We start from the raw sequence: 15,354 nt of genomic DNA, 5'->3' as shown, positions 1-15,354 counted from the left end.
CATGTATAGTATCTCTTAGTAACCCCTCAAATAGTTTGCATACAATTGATGTTAAGCTTACAGGTCTATAATTTCCTGGATCAGATTTTTTGCCCTTCTTAAATAATGGGAAAACGTGGGCTGTACGCCAATCCACTGGGACTCTGCTAGTTGCAAGAGAGTCACAAAAGATAAGATAAAGGGGCTTAGCTATAACTGAACTTAATTCTCTTAGGACCCGAGGATGCATGCCATCCGGGCCAGGTGCCTTGTCTATTTTTAATTTATTTAGTCTTGCCTTTACTTCTTCCTGCGTTAAGTATTTAATATTACAGTTAGAAGATTGAGACTCTTCTGCCTCTGTAATTTGCAACAGTGCTGTTTCCTTTGTGAAGACAGAAGCAAAGAAAGCATTTAATAACTCTGCCTTACCTTGGTCGTCCACCATTGAGTTCCCACCCTCATCCTTTAGGATTCCTATACAGTCAACCTTTCTTTTTTTAGAGTTGATGTACTTGTAAAACTTTTTTGGGTTAGATTTGATATCCCTAGCGATTTGATTTTCAGCTTCGATCTTTGCCAGCCTAATTTATTTTTTACAATTTTGATTGCACTCCTTATAATTGCTTAGTGCAGCCTCAGTCCCCTCCTGTTTTAGGACCTTATAGGCATTCTTTTTCCTCTTCATTTTATCCCTAACCTTTCTATTCATCCATAGAGGCCTTTTTTTATTCCTAGACATTTTGTTTCCATATGGGATATACATACTACAATATTGATTGACAATACGTTTAAAAGCTTGCCATTTCCCTTCAGTGTCGTCCCCTTGTAGTACATTATCCCAGTTCACCAAACTTAGTGCCTGCCTAATTTGATTGAACTTTGCTTTTCTAAAATTCATAGTTTTAGTGGTCCCGCTGCCCTGTGGCCTATCAGTCACCAGATCAAACGTTATCATGTTGTGATCACTATTTCCCAAATGTTCTTGAACCTGCACATTTGATACATTATCTGGTCTATTAGAAATGATCAGATCCAGTAACGCATTCCCCCTAGTTGGTTCAGTTACCATTTGAGTCAAGTAATTGTCCTGTAGTGCTGCCAGAAATCTGCTGCTTTTACCAGAATGGGTAGCCTCAATACCCCAATGTCCTCATACTTAACTCATGTGCATGTATTGTCTGTGTCTGCCTCTACACATACATGTCCTCATACATAAATCATGTGCATGTCTTGTCTCTGTCTGCCTCTACACATACATGTCCTCATATATACTCATGAACATGTCTTATCTATGTCTGCCTCTACACTTACATGTTCCCATACATAACTCATGTGCATGTCTTGTCTGTGTCTGCCTCTACACATACATGTCCTCATACATACTCATGTGTCTCTTGTCTGTGTCTGACTCTACACATACATAACCTCATACATACTCATGTGCATGTCTTGTCTGTGTCTGCCTCTACACATACATGTCCCCATACATACTCATGTGCATGTCTTGTCTGTGTCTGCCTCATACAAGTCCTCATACATACTCATGTGCATGTCTTGTGTGTGTCTGCCTCTACACATACATGTCCTCATACATACTTATGTGCATGTCTTATCTGTGTCTGCCTCTACACATACATGTCCCCATACATACTCATGTGCATGTCTTGTCCGTGTCTGCCTCATACATGTCCTCATACATACTCATGTGCATGTCTTGTCTGTGTCTGCCTCATACATGTCCTCATACATACTCATGTGCATGTCTTGTCTGTGTCTGTCTCTACACATACATGTCCTCATACATGACACATGTCCATGTCTTGTCTATGTCTGCCTCATACATGTCCTCATACATACTCATGTGCATATCTTGTCTGTGTCTGCCTCATACATGTCCTCATACATACTCATGTGCATGTCTTGTCTGTGTCTGCCTCTACACATAGATGTCCCCATACATACTCATGTGCATGTTTTGTCTGTGTCTGCCTCTACACATACATGTCCTCATACATACTCATGTTCATGTCTTGTCTCTGTTTGTCTCTACACATACATGTCCTAATACATACTCATGTGCATGTCTTGTCTGTGTCTGCCTCTACACATACATGTCCTCATACATAACTCATGTGCATGTCTTGTCTGTGTCTGCCTCTACACATACATGATGTCCTCATACATAACTCATATGCATGTCTCGTCTGTGTCTGCCTCTACACATACATGTCCTCATATATAACTCATGTGCATGTCTTGTCTGTGTCTGCCTCTACACATACATGTCCTCATATATAACTCATGTGCATGTCTTGTCTGTGTCTGCCTCTACACATACATGTCCTCATATATAACTCATGTGCATGTCTTGTCTGTGTCTGCCTCTACACATACATCCATGTCCTCATACATAAATCAGGTGCATGTCTTGTCTCCGTCTGCCTCTACACATACATGGCCTCATACATAACTCATGTGTCTTTTGTCTGTCTCTGCATCTACACATGCATGTCCTCATCATACATACTCATGTGCATGTTTTGTCTGTGCCTGCCTCTACCCATACATTTCCTCATACATAAATCATGTGCATGTCTTGTCTGTGTCTGCCTCTACACATACATGTCCTCATACATTAATCAGGTGCATGTGTTGTCTCCATCTGCCTTTACACATACATGTCCCCATAAATAACTCATGTGCACAGGGGCGTAGCAATAGGGGTTGCAGAGGTAGCGACCGCATCGGGGCCCTTGGGCCAGAGGGGCCCCGAAGGGCCCTTCCTCAACTACAGTATTAGCTCTCTATTGGTCCTGTGTTCATAATAATCACTTCTATAAATGCTTTGAATAGTGGTAATCATTAACAAACTGCTCCCCATCCCCTTCTTGTACCTCTGATACTGTAGTTGCCATTGGCAGATTTTGGTGTGCCGTATCAATTGTTATGTATAGAGTGCTTGGGGGGCCCCATTGTAAAACTTGCATCGGGGCCCACAGCTCCTTAGCTACGCCACTGCATGTGCATGTCTTGTCTGTGTCTGCATCTACACATACATGTCCTCATACATAACTCATGTGCATGTCTTGTCTGTGTCTGCCTCTACACATACATGTCCTCATACATACTCATGTGTCTCTTGTCTGTGTCTGCCTCTACACATACATGCCCTCATACATGACTCATGTGTCTCTTGTCTGTGTCTGCATCTACACATACATGTCCTCATACATAATTCATGTGTCTCTTGTCTGTATCTGCCTCTACACATACATATTCTCATACATACTCATGTGTACTTTGTCTGTGCCTCTACACATACACATGCCTCTACTTTGCCTCTACACATACATGTCCTCATACATAACTCATGTGTCTCTTGTCTGTGCTGCCTCTACACATACATGTCCTCATACGTAAATCATGTGTCTCTTGTCTGTGTCTGCCTCTACACTTACATGTCCTCATACATAACTCATGTGTCTATTGTCTGTGCTGCCTCTACACATACATGTCCTCATACATAACTCATGTGTCTATTGTCTGTGCTGCCTCTACACATACATGTCCTCATACATAACTACACATACATGTCCTCATGTTTCCCCTGGATGCAAGCAGAAGTTTACAATGTAGTTCTACAGGCTTCTGGACATGATAATTTCTCCACAGCTTGGTAAACTGAAGTCATTGTGGAGATAATTCATATATATGGGACCTGTGATGTCTGTTCCATTTACCATGCAGTAAACATCACTAATCAGATGTGCTCACCAAAACTTAAATGGGATTCTAGAGTAGATACATAAATTATTTCTATTATTTCTATCTTCAACTCCCATACAGGGATTCAATTCCAATCACAGCTGAACCATAAAGCACAGTGTGTGTGCGTGCGTGGGGTCGTGTGTGCATGCATGTGTGCGTGCGTGTTCCATTGTGTTGTGTGAGTGTTTGTGCATATGGTTTTGTATGTGGAGCCCGGACATTTGTGCATGTGTGTAGGTGTGTGGGTGTGTGTATGTGAATGTTTGTGTGGCTGGATGGAAATACAGTAGAATCCCTTTATATTAAACCCCAAGGGACCGGGCAAAGAAGTTTACTATATCAGAAGTTTACTATAACAGAAATGGTCATGCTCAAGCACATAAAGTATACTATAGTACTGTATCTTATTCCAGCCAATAAATGGCAGTCATTTTTGTATTTTCAAAGCTTCAGCAATTGAGCACAGACAGTGTCTAAGCTGGATCAAAATGCACAGTGCTTAATAAGCAGGTATTTGCATGCAATAATAATGCAACAGCTTGCACAGGAAGCATAGATCTTACCAGTTATTGCAGGTACAGTATTGATAGAGTGCTCCTCGGTCTAGATTTCTGTGCAGCCTGGATGATAATGTAGTGTTGAAGCCATGCACAAGCAAGTCACAGATGACAGGCAATTCCCTCAATAATCAGGCAGCAGCTTATACAGGGAACATAGATCTCACTGGTGGGTGCTTTTGAGGCAATCCACGCAGGCCCACAGTAGTGTGCAGATAGCAAGCAGGCTACAAGTGGCTGCCAGCCCACCCACCAACCACGGTTCATAGGTCTCCAACTGACATACGTTGTATGCATCCGCCCACTTTCCACTATAGCTGGATACAGAATACCGCAGGGGCCAAACATTAGGTTTACTTTAACAGAAGTAATATTACATCAGGGTTTACTATACCAGGAGTTACTCCCATATACTTATAATGGTGTTTGGCCAGGACCTGGATGCTCAGTTTTCTGTACCAGAATGTTTACTATATCAAACTTTACTATAAGAAGATGATAGTGTATACATTTTTTTGTTAGGTAAATGTTTTACATATGTGTAGATCACTTTTATACTTCACACTGCTTGGAGCTTAAAATCCGGGGAAACATTTCTTAGCTCTGGCTTGAGTGAGGAAGGCTGAGGACAGCTGTCAAGGTTTTTCTTCTTTTTTATTGTATTTTTGTCCCTATTGTAGGCATTCCCAACTAAAGAGGGATAGAGAAGAACTCTAAACCTCACAGCTTAAAATATATGTTTTTAATGACTTTTATGGACAGTTGAAAGTGAGACTTGTGGGCTTACCTGTCCTTTGAATGTAATGTAAAACAAATAATACACTGTGGGAAGTCTTTTAAGGGAACTTGAAGTGAGATATGGCGGTTGTCATATTTATTTATTTTACTTAATACCAGTTGCCTGGCTGTCCTGCTAACTTCCTTGGCTGCAGTACTGTCTGAATCACACACCTGAAACAAGCATACAGCTAATCTCATCAGACTTATGTCAGAAACATCCAATCTGCATGCTTGTTCAGGGTCTATGGCTAAAAGTATCAGAGGAAGATAATCAGCAGGACAGCCAGGCAATGTGCATTGTTTAAAAGGAAATAAATACGGCAGCATCCTTATTCCTCTCATTTCAGTTTCCCTTTAACTGCTGGCGTTGGCAACCAATCAGAATAACATTTGTGTGACCAGTTTGAGCAGGTGGACTGAATGATGACAGGAATATCTGGATGCTTTTCTGCCTTATTGAATAAGCTAGAACAAAGTCACTTATACTATGCCTTATACTATGCTTATTGAGATAGGAAAGGCATGTCCTGGCTGTCTCACCTTGTATAAACAATTCATGGTTTTATCTCCTAAAACTTCCTCTGGCAACTAATACACTTATAAACTCACACAATAATGTTTTCTCCCCACCTAGACACAGTAAAGTACACATTTACCCAGCTGACAGCAAACCCATTATTTGTAGGAAGAGAGATCATTCTGCTGCTGGAACATTAGCAAGAAACAAAATATTTGGCAAAGTGTACCATATAAAGCAAGTCAACCCAAATGAGATACAAGCCTTCTACCTGCATAACTTTTCAGTGGCTTTGTATGCAATCCTGCTTAACAGATACAGCTGAAAAAAATGTAAGAGTGTATCTTTTTTTGTTTTATGGAAAAATAAGCAGTGTGTAATATTCTAATGCAGATAAAGAATGTGTACAGGTTACCTTATAGTGGTACCATGGAAGTAATAACGTCTCAATACAAAGTTATACATCACTGTCACTTTAATACAGAAACACTAATTATTATTCAATATGGATAATGCATAAACATTGGATTATGTCAGTGAACCTGTGGAGTGGCCATATTTCCTTATATTAAACCAAATGATGTCTTGAATGGCCAGCTTGATTTCCATGTCAGATCTCCACAGGGTTCCACAGAGTCAGCTGTCACTGTAGTGTTGTATAGCTGCTATCTGCCAGACTGACAACAACCTAAGCAGTGAGCAACGTGGACCTGTTCTGCTTAGGCAAAACTTTCCCTGTTCTCAGAGATCGCATGCATTCTGGGGTGTCACACTGATCACCTGAACACCCATATACCAACATACCTACAGCCAGTGATGGAACCGTTTAAGCAGTCTATCTACAGCTTATGGACAGACTTTCAAGGTGATGCTAATACAAGTATAAAAGTCTGCTATAACTACTTTGATTTAGGTACTGTTTGCGCTTCATGTTTATTCACTTTAAATTACCCAGTGCTTCGGTAATGTGGAACAACAAAACTAACTACCTAATGTTCAGACACGTTTGATATTTAACCATACACATAATATACACACACGACATAGATAGATCAGATAGATAGAGATCCTATGAAAAGACTTTATGAAATACATTGCCTCCTGATTATTCTTGGGCTGCTAAATGATGATTAGGGATCGAACATAAGTTTCAAGCAGAGAGAGGATGGAGCGTAGTAATGAGGGCTTACCTCCGCACAGATGATAGAACAGGCAGCTCTCCCTCCACATCTGGTGCTGATGCTGCGCTGAGTCTGTGGAAGGCACTATTGTTCCATGCAGACTCCGCTCTGTAAGCTCAGTAGCGCTCTACACCCTGCTGTACCTGTCACTACACAGCCTCAGAGAACTGTGCTGCAGCATATAGGAGCCAGGGGATCATAGTAGAGATGTGAAGGGGAGGGGGACACATGCAGGAGGGTGGGACAGTGTCTGCCTATAACTCTCTTGCCCCTGCAGTTGGTACCCAGAACCAAAGCATATTATTCTTATTATTCCCATTATGCTAATCCCTGACTGTGAGCTCCAACCAGCCTTACATCATATTTCAGTCTTGGGAAATGACTTATGCTAAAGAGACAGTGGTAGTAAAAATGCACAACATCTGATCTCACGTGGGAGGCAAGGGGTAGCAGAACATGATTAATGAGATCTCTTTACTGTCACTAACTTTGCTCCCTGCATTCAAGTTACTGGTGATCTGTTTGGCCTCTGAACTTTTAGTGTCTAGACACTTGTGCCCAGGTTATTCAATTGTCAGAGTTTCTGCTTGTTTCCACCACACCCACAATAGGTGATTCCTCTTAAAATATTCCTCTTAAAATAATAATGACGTGAGTTCATATCAGCATTTTCAGTGCAGTTAGATTAACAACATTGCTTTATCTCAGCATTATCTCAGAACAGAAGTGCCTCATTGTTCTTGGATATTCCTTTATTTCATTTTTGAGAAAAGCTGTGCAGTATGTAAAGAAATAGTTTGCAGGGGTGACTTATTTCATACATCTTTTTCTCTTACTTTTAGGTGTGGAACAAATTGACGATCAGTCTGTGACAATAAAATCCTACTTCGGAGCTGTGATTTTCCAATTTACGTAGCAAGTAGAATACTCCTGCTGTCTCTATTGTTTTGCACAGTCCAATTTACCTTAGCAGAGCTCTGTGGTGAGAGACATCGTTGCTCCCACGATTATTGCTCATAATTAAGTTAATGATGTCTCATGCTGAGAGGCTACTTGTCCCCTACCAGTTCCCTTCCCACTCAGGTCCTTTGTCTTTGTTGACTTGCCTCCTGCTGTAGACAGCAATGGGTGACCTTGCACGGTGGATGCCTGGGTTTCCTCCACCCAAGAGGCTCTCAAGTCTAATTTTACAAACACTCTGAAAGGTTACTGTCTCCCATGGCAGCCATGAGAGAGGAAGGAAGGCAACAAAGCTTTACTTCATCAGTGTTAAGAAGGTTAAAGATGAATGAAGAAAGCTTAAAGCAGATAAAGTAGTGTAGTGCTGTGTGACAATTCTTTGTTCTTAGAACAATGCGTTCCAATGACAGTCTCATATGTTTTTTTTTAACCTGTGGCTGTACCACAGTATGGTTCTGATTTACTATGGCATCTTAAAACCAATGCCTGGGCACACATCTAAAAATACCATCTAAGAACTAAGTAAAGCATCTTTTTTGTCAGGTAAAAAACTTCAGCAGTAAAATACTGAGAAAATGCAAATACTTTAGTGAGGCAGCTTTCAGGCTGTGTGGGCGGAGCTTCTGGTGACAACCTGGATTGTATCACCTCTACTGTTCATAGTGCAAGGGGGCCAGCACAGTGTAAAGCTGTCTGAGAAGACTGCAGCCAGTAGAACAGCCAGAAAGTAGTGGTGGTGCTTGCTAATAGCTTTGATGATGAATAGCTACTTTACTAGTGATTTATCTAAAATTAGCTTATGAAAAAGCTATAAACAGAAACAGTCAAACTCTGCAGCTGAGAGCCCTCACAGATCTAAGAAAACATGCGTCCATGCAAAAAGGGTGTCGGGGAAAAAGGGCGCATGGTGTAAACCAGGCATGGGCAAACTTGGGCCTCCAGCTGTTACGGAACTACAAGTCCCACAATGCATTGCAGGAGTCTGACAGCCACAGTCATGACTCATAAAGGCAAATGGATCTTGGGACTTGTAGTTCTATAACAGCTGGAGGGCCAAGTTTGCCCATGCCTGGGGTAAACGATAAGCGGTAATAGTGTTTATAAAAATATTGTGTTGTATTCCTTTTACAATAATGTTTTACAAATTAAAAAACATTTAATAATGTGTATAAAATCGCAAATTGTGAAAACGATAATCTTCCCTGTTTTAAAAGTGAAACTCACAATTAAGTTTGTTAAAAAATGAGAATATATGTATAATCGTTATAATTGTATAATATTGTGTATAACCTGCATTTATCGCTTCTTCATGTAATAAAATCTGAAAATATTGTTTATAACGATGAAAAAAAAATATAAGTACCTTCGTAATAACTGTTGTAAAACATTAGTAAATATTACTAACTGCAACTAAACCTAACCTTACTCTCACACAGAACCCTCCCTCTACCTATCCTTAACCCTTAGACTCCCCTGGTGGTGCCTAAACCTAAACCCCCCCTGGTGGAGCCTAACCCTGAATCCCCCCTGTTGGTGCCTAACCCTAAATCTCCCCTGGTGGTGCCTAACCCTAAGGTCCCCCTGGTGGTGCCTAACCCTAAGACCCCCCTGGTTATGGCCAACCCTAAATCTCCCCTGGTGGTGCCTAACCCTAAGACCCCCCTGGAGGTACCTAACCCTAACGGTGGCCACACACGATACAATAAAATGATCCGATTTTACAGTAATTTGCTAAAAATGATCAGATCTCCCAGAGAAATTGAAAGCTTTTTTTTCATTTGACTATAAAATCTGATCAGGTTTCCCATTTTCTTCTATTTTTATCGATCCGGAATGCCAGATATTTTTCTTCAATTTTTCTAAAGATTGTATGGTGTGTGTTAGATTGTGAATTTATTAATATACACAACCTAGCAATTTTGTCAGAGTTTCCAATCATTTTTATCATAAATGGGGAGAAATTGAACATACGGGTGTGGTACATTGGTCATATTTTTGAAATCAGTCAGAAAAATTGATTGCAATTCTTAAATTGAACAGATATTTTAAAAATTGTATGGTGTGTGGCCACCTTAAGACCCCCCTGGAAGTACCTAACCCTAAGACCCTCCTGGTGGTGCCTAACCCTAAGATCCCCCTGGAGGTACCTAACCCTAAGACCCTCCTGGTGGTGCCTAACCCAAAGACCTCCCTGGAGGTGCCTAACCCTAAAACCCCCTTAGTGATAGCTTTATTGTGTGGATAATAATGTTTTACAAATAGTGACTGTAAAGGCTCATACACACGTCGGATTTTCGCAAACGACCGGTCGTTTGGACGTCAAATCAGGTGTGTGTACAGTCTGTCGTTCAGCTGATAAGACTGGACTTGAGCGGATCGCTCAAGTCCAGTCTTATCAGCTGAACGACAGACTGTACACACGCCCGATTTGACGTCCAAACGACCGGTCGTTTGGATGTCCAAACGACGGTTCGTTTGCAAAAATCCAACGTGTGTATGTAGCTTTAAAAATTATTTACAATTTAATTACTGATCACTTTATTATGTGAATAATAATGTTTTACAAACAGTAAGGGATAACATTTTAAGTAACGTTTTAGTTAAATACGATAGATATGTTTAGTATTTTTGTAAACGTTATTCGTCACCGGCGCATTTTGTAAACTTAAATCATCACAAGCTCAGTTTGAAAACTTTAATAATCTCCAGGCACCGTTTGAAAACATTAATAATCTCAGGGCGCCGTTTGAAAACATTAATAATCTCATGGCGCCCTTTTTTCCTGTTCGGCGCCCATCAAACGATATTTATTATGGGAGTGAGTGGCGGCGGCCTTTTTGTCCACTTGCCTCATGCGCCCAAATTTCCTGCTTCCAGAAAACATTTGAGCCTGTAATGGGCCCTTGCTCCCTTATAGCAGAGATTTTTGAATCATAAATTCAGGCAGGATTGTTGGATAAGTAGTCCTTTGATGACATATGGCTGGATAGGGCTTCTATCAGTCTGACCCTGTCCCTGTGTCTTTTCTAATGGAGCAAACAAGACATTCTGCAGATAGGTTTTTAGCTACACTACTCTGTAGGTCCTGCTGCATCAGTTATCACTTCCCTGGGAGATGTCATATCAACATTTTCATGCATTTAAAAAAATCTACTTTTCTGTTGTTCTACAGCAGCCAATCAAAACTGCATCTATCTCATCTGGGTAACACAGAGGCATAGCACAGCATTCTTGCTTTGCAGCACCAGGGCCTCTGGCTCAAATCTGCACCAGGACACTATCCTCTCTGATTGTAAACAAAAAACAATTGCCTCTTTTTAGAGCTGTTTATTGTGAGTTTTTTAAAGACTTTTGGGTTGATGATGCACTAACCGGCAGTAATATTGTTGTGCACAAGCAGCGCAAGGCAATATAACTGTTATTACCGCCAGCAGTTTACTGCAGGCTACACAATTAGCATGACTCACAGTATATGGGTATTGCTAGGGTTATGTGCATTATGCTATTTGCGTAATGTGAGCTACCATAGTACCGCTCGCTAACCATGTACTGGGCATTGCGCTATTGGCATGTTGTATGGTATACTGCTGGCAGTAGTAATGGTAATATTGCCATGTGCTGCATGCGCACAGGAATATTACCAGTGATTAGTCCATCTATCCCATTATTTCAAATCTGGGACCTTGTTTTTTTTTATTTACAGAAACAGCCACAAACATGGCTCAGCTCCCTGTAAGCACAGTGAGTATTGGCTTTTTTCTGATTAGTGCAGGAGTTATTCCTACAGAGTTTTAATGATTCCTGCTTTATGCAACTATTAACATGTGCAGAAAGAAGTAAGTCACAGAAAGCGTTGAAATGTACCAATTTCTTTACAGAAAACAAATGTTATTTGAGCTTACAGACCCTTAAGCCATACACAGCAGGCTACAAAATGAAATATATGAAATGCACCACTGCTACGTTAGGAAACACAAGCAAGGACTAGAAACACCACAAATGATGCAGCACAAAGGCCATAAAATATACATAAAGAGAAGAAGAAAGTTGCTGTATGCTGCACTGTGAGACATTATTCAAATAAAGTTTACTAATTCTTATAAGGAATGTAAAGAGAAATTCATATATTACTCAATATCTGTATATAAAATTGATACTCTGACAGATTTCAACCTCCACCACCTGCTACACACTTTATTTTAGCAGAACTTCTGCCAAAGATCGCAACGTCGCTACCAAGGACACCGTGTTCTGAGTTGTTACATGTGTTAGGTAACCAGGTGCTCCTAGATATTACCATTAGGTAGCCAGATCTGTCCCCCAAATAATACTAGGTAGTCAGATGTGTCCACAATAGTATAGCCAGACGTATTCCCAGTATTAAGTACAGTACTGTAAGTAGCTAGAGGAGCCAACAAGTATTAGGTAGTCAGATGTAGCCCAGAGTATTTGAGAGCCAGAGGTGTCCCTAAGTATTAGATAGCTAGAGGTGCCTTCTGGTGTAGGTAGCTAGAGGTCTACCCGCAGTATAGGTACTCAGAGATTCCCCTTGGTATAGGTAGCTAGAGGTGTCTTTGAGTATAGGTACCCAGAGATACCCCCTGCATAGGTAACCAGACATACCTAGTAGTATTAGGTAGCCAGGGGTAGAAGAGCTGGTAAATGTAAGGATCCGCTCAGCTGGCTGCACAGGCAGACAGCTGTTTGACCATTCCTCTAGTCTGTGGGCTGCAGGTCTCTGGAAGAGAGACCTGTCTTCACTTTGCAAGTTTCAGGCCTGCATTGCTGCTGAGGAATTTGCATACATTTGTCATGCAAATTATCTAGCCGCCTCCTTTGAAGGCTTGCAGCATAAATACCATCTGATCCCACAATCCTTTGCTGGTCATGATGGTTTGTTAATACACTCCTGGAGTGTCAGCCTTGCTACTGTTTGCTAAAGATTAACTTAGAGTATTCCTGGGGACTGCACAAGGCATCCCTTAGTGCAGTCAGGTTGTATTATCTGTATTGCCTGTTTTCTCTTGTCCTTGCGATTGCACTGTCGCCAGCGGTTGGCAATGGTGAATCGTTTGGTCCAGTACCTGGATCGTACTTGCCCTAGCGGTAGTGGCAGTGGATCTCTCTAGTCTATGTCTTGGAGTTTTACCGTAGCTGCGGTTGCTACTGGTTACTCCTTCTGTCTGTCTTGCCGTGTGGATCGCACTCACTCTGGCGGTAAGAGCAGTGGATCTTGCTAACACTGTTGCTGTACTTGGATCACACTTGCTCTGGTGGAAAAGAGAAGTGGATCCTGCTAACTCTGTTGCTGTACTTGGATCACACTTGCTCTGGTGGAAAAGAGCAGTGGATCCTGCTAGCTCTGTTTCTCTACTTGGATCACCCTTGCTCTGGTGGTAAAGAGCAGTGGATCCTGCTAGCTCTGTTTCTCTACTTGGATCACACTTGCTCTGGCGGAAAGAGCAGTGGATCCTTTCTGTCCTATCCCTGAACCCGGATCGCACTCGCTCTGGCGGAAGAGCAGTGGATCTTATCTGACCTATTCCTGTTGATCGTTTGTCTGTCTGTCTGGAGCAAACGCTTGCGGTTGCCTGTGGTAAACCGTTTAGCAAGCGTTCCTGTTATTTGTTCATTTGTCTGTCATTGGTTAGTCAGGGTGGAGTGCTTGTCTCTGTTGCGCTTATGGTGCGGAGACCGCGCCGTAAACGCGTTCGCTGTTGCGAATGAGTGCGCTGTTCGCGTTTAGCTAGCGTTTGTTATTTTCTTCACCTTCTGATTGTTGTTTGCTGTGCCTTTGCTACTCTCATGCTCTGTTCTGTTCTGCGTTGTGTCACATCTGGCAATCGCCTCTCTCCTGTGATTGCGTTCCCATTTTGTTTCTGCGGATGTGTGTTCACCGTCGCCGGGTGGCGACTAGATTGGGGAACACACATTTGATCTGTCTCTGTGCTCTCTCTCTTAAGGGTTATCTTGCCCTGGTTTGCTGCCCCATTACATACAATCATTATCTGGCATCTGTGGCTGTGCAGAGGATCTGTTCCTCTGCACTCTACAGTTCCATCTGCCGGCAGGAATCCCCCTCTACTGGTGCATAGCACCATTGCTGGGTTCTCTCCGATTATACGCTTGTGGAGGATTTCCGCAGTGTCGGCGCGCATCCTGTGCGCTGACCACGGAAATAGTTACACAATCGTTACATAATGTAATACCCTTTTTATTAGCCTTCCTTATAGTTTTGTGCAAATGTTGGTAAAATTCATCTTTCTTCTCTACGTCTGATAAATTAGTTGATGCATAGCACTGGATTAAGGTCACATTTTTTACATGTGATCAAAAGTGGGCCTTTATCATTCTATCAATGATAGGCGTCCATTCCATAAGACTTTTGTTTACATTTTTGTGAATGAGTATTGAAGCTCCATTTGAGTGCTCAGTGGTTTCTTCAGTTGTACCATAATAAGTAAAGGTATACTCATTTGGTATCTTTACTTTCCAATAGTCAGTCCATCTACTCTCAGTAGCCCTAATATACCAAGCTTGTACTCTTCAATCTCTTTTGCCACCTGCTTTAGTCTATCAGTTTCCAACATAGGTCTAACATCCCAAAATCCAATTTTTCATTTTATGCCAGAAGTCGTCAATGTAAGATCCTTCACTTTAGTTTCAGTACTAATTTGATTTAAGCTCTATAGGCTATTAGCTTTCGGCACCAGATCCAGGTATTGGGGCTGGCATCTAAAGCTTCCAGGCACCCTGCTTTTCTGTTGGGGCTCATTCATTTAGCCTTTGGAATTTGGCTTCCACCGTAAAACAGCAGTTTTAATTTTTGGTTGGCCCCAGGTTGACCTTAGGTTACCCCAGTATTCGCTATATCTAGCCAGCTTTCCTTGATCTGCTACTCCAGGCTTCTGATGGGAGACCTGCAACTCTACACGGTCTTCACTTTGCTATAGCCATTATGGCATTCGGTGTTCCCCTCAGGTCTTTATGGCTACCATAGCAGCTCGGTCCTCACCATACTTCACCCCAAAAGGCAATCCCTTATTTGACGTTGTACACATACCACCATGTGGCAGTATCGAACTTGAAACCTGACCAATTCTGTGCTTATTGGGTTTAAAGGGAGCCTGGATGCTCTTGTTACTTTGAAGGACTTCCACAGACATGATTGCTATGCGTGGGAAGTTGATACTTCGATCTAGTCAAAGAGAAAGGTTATGCTCTCATGGATTTGCTATCATTTGGATTGAGGTGCTGTGGTGTCCAACAGTTTAACTTTATGGATATCTTTCTTATAACCTAAACAACTGTTTAACAGTGTGTGACGATGTTTAAATATAACAAAATTTCCTGTAATCAATGGTTAGATCATTTAAAATATTAGCTAACTGAATCTATATTTTATTGGAACAGCAGAAAAGTGTGTAACATTTTAGAGATTTGGAAACAGATCTAGTTTCAGGCTTTTCACCTAAATAAGCCATATTTGCAGTCATATTTTGTAGGCTGAGTTTGGAACACTGCCCTGCAGTTACATCTGCTTTGTGTCCAGTTCAGAGCAATATTTTTTGTACTCTCTCCAATGTGCCTGTGCTCACGATGGAGGAGA

At 41.6% G+C, this 15,354-nt stretch overlaps 1 protein-coding gene across 1 annotated transcript in view; it reads right to left on the bottom strand.

Moving 5' to 3' along the window:
• Positions 1-6,830, bottom strand: part of ECEL1 (endothelin converting enzyme like 1) — a 120,804-nt gene extending 113,974 nt beyond the window's left edge. The window contains exon 1 of the mRNA XM_068279331.1: positions 6,795-6,830. The gene's annotated coding sequence lies outside the window, so the exon portion shown is untranslated. The remainder of the gene's footprint in view (positions 1-6,794) is intronic.
• Positions 6,831-15,354: the final 8,524 nt, after the last annotated feature.

The sequence above is a fragment of the Hyperolius riggenbachi genome, chromosome 4 (assembly GCF_040937935.1).
Source record: "Hyperolius riggenbachi isolate aHypRig1 chromosome 4, aHypRig1.pri, whole genome shotgun sequence".
Taxonomy (NCBI): domain Eukaryota; kingdom Metazoa; phylum Chordata; class Amphibia; order Anura; family Hyperoliidae; genus Hyperolius; species Hyperolius riggenbachi.
Note: the sequence above shows the minus strand (reverse complement) of the source record. Positions and strands in the feature narration are given on the sequence as shown.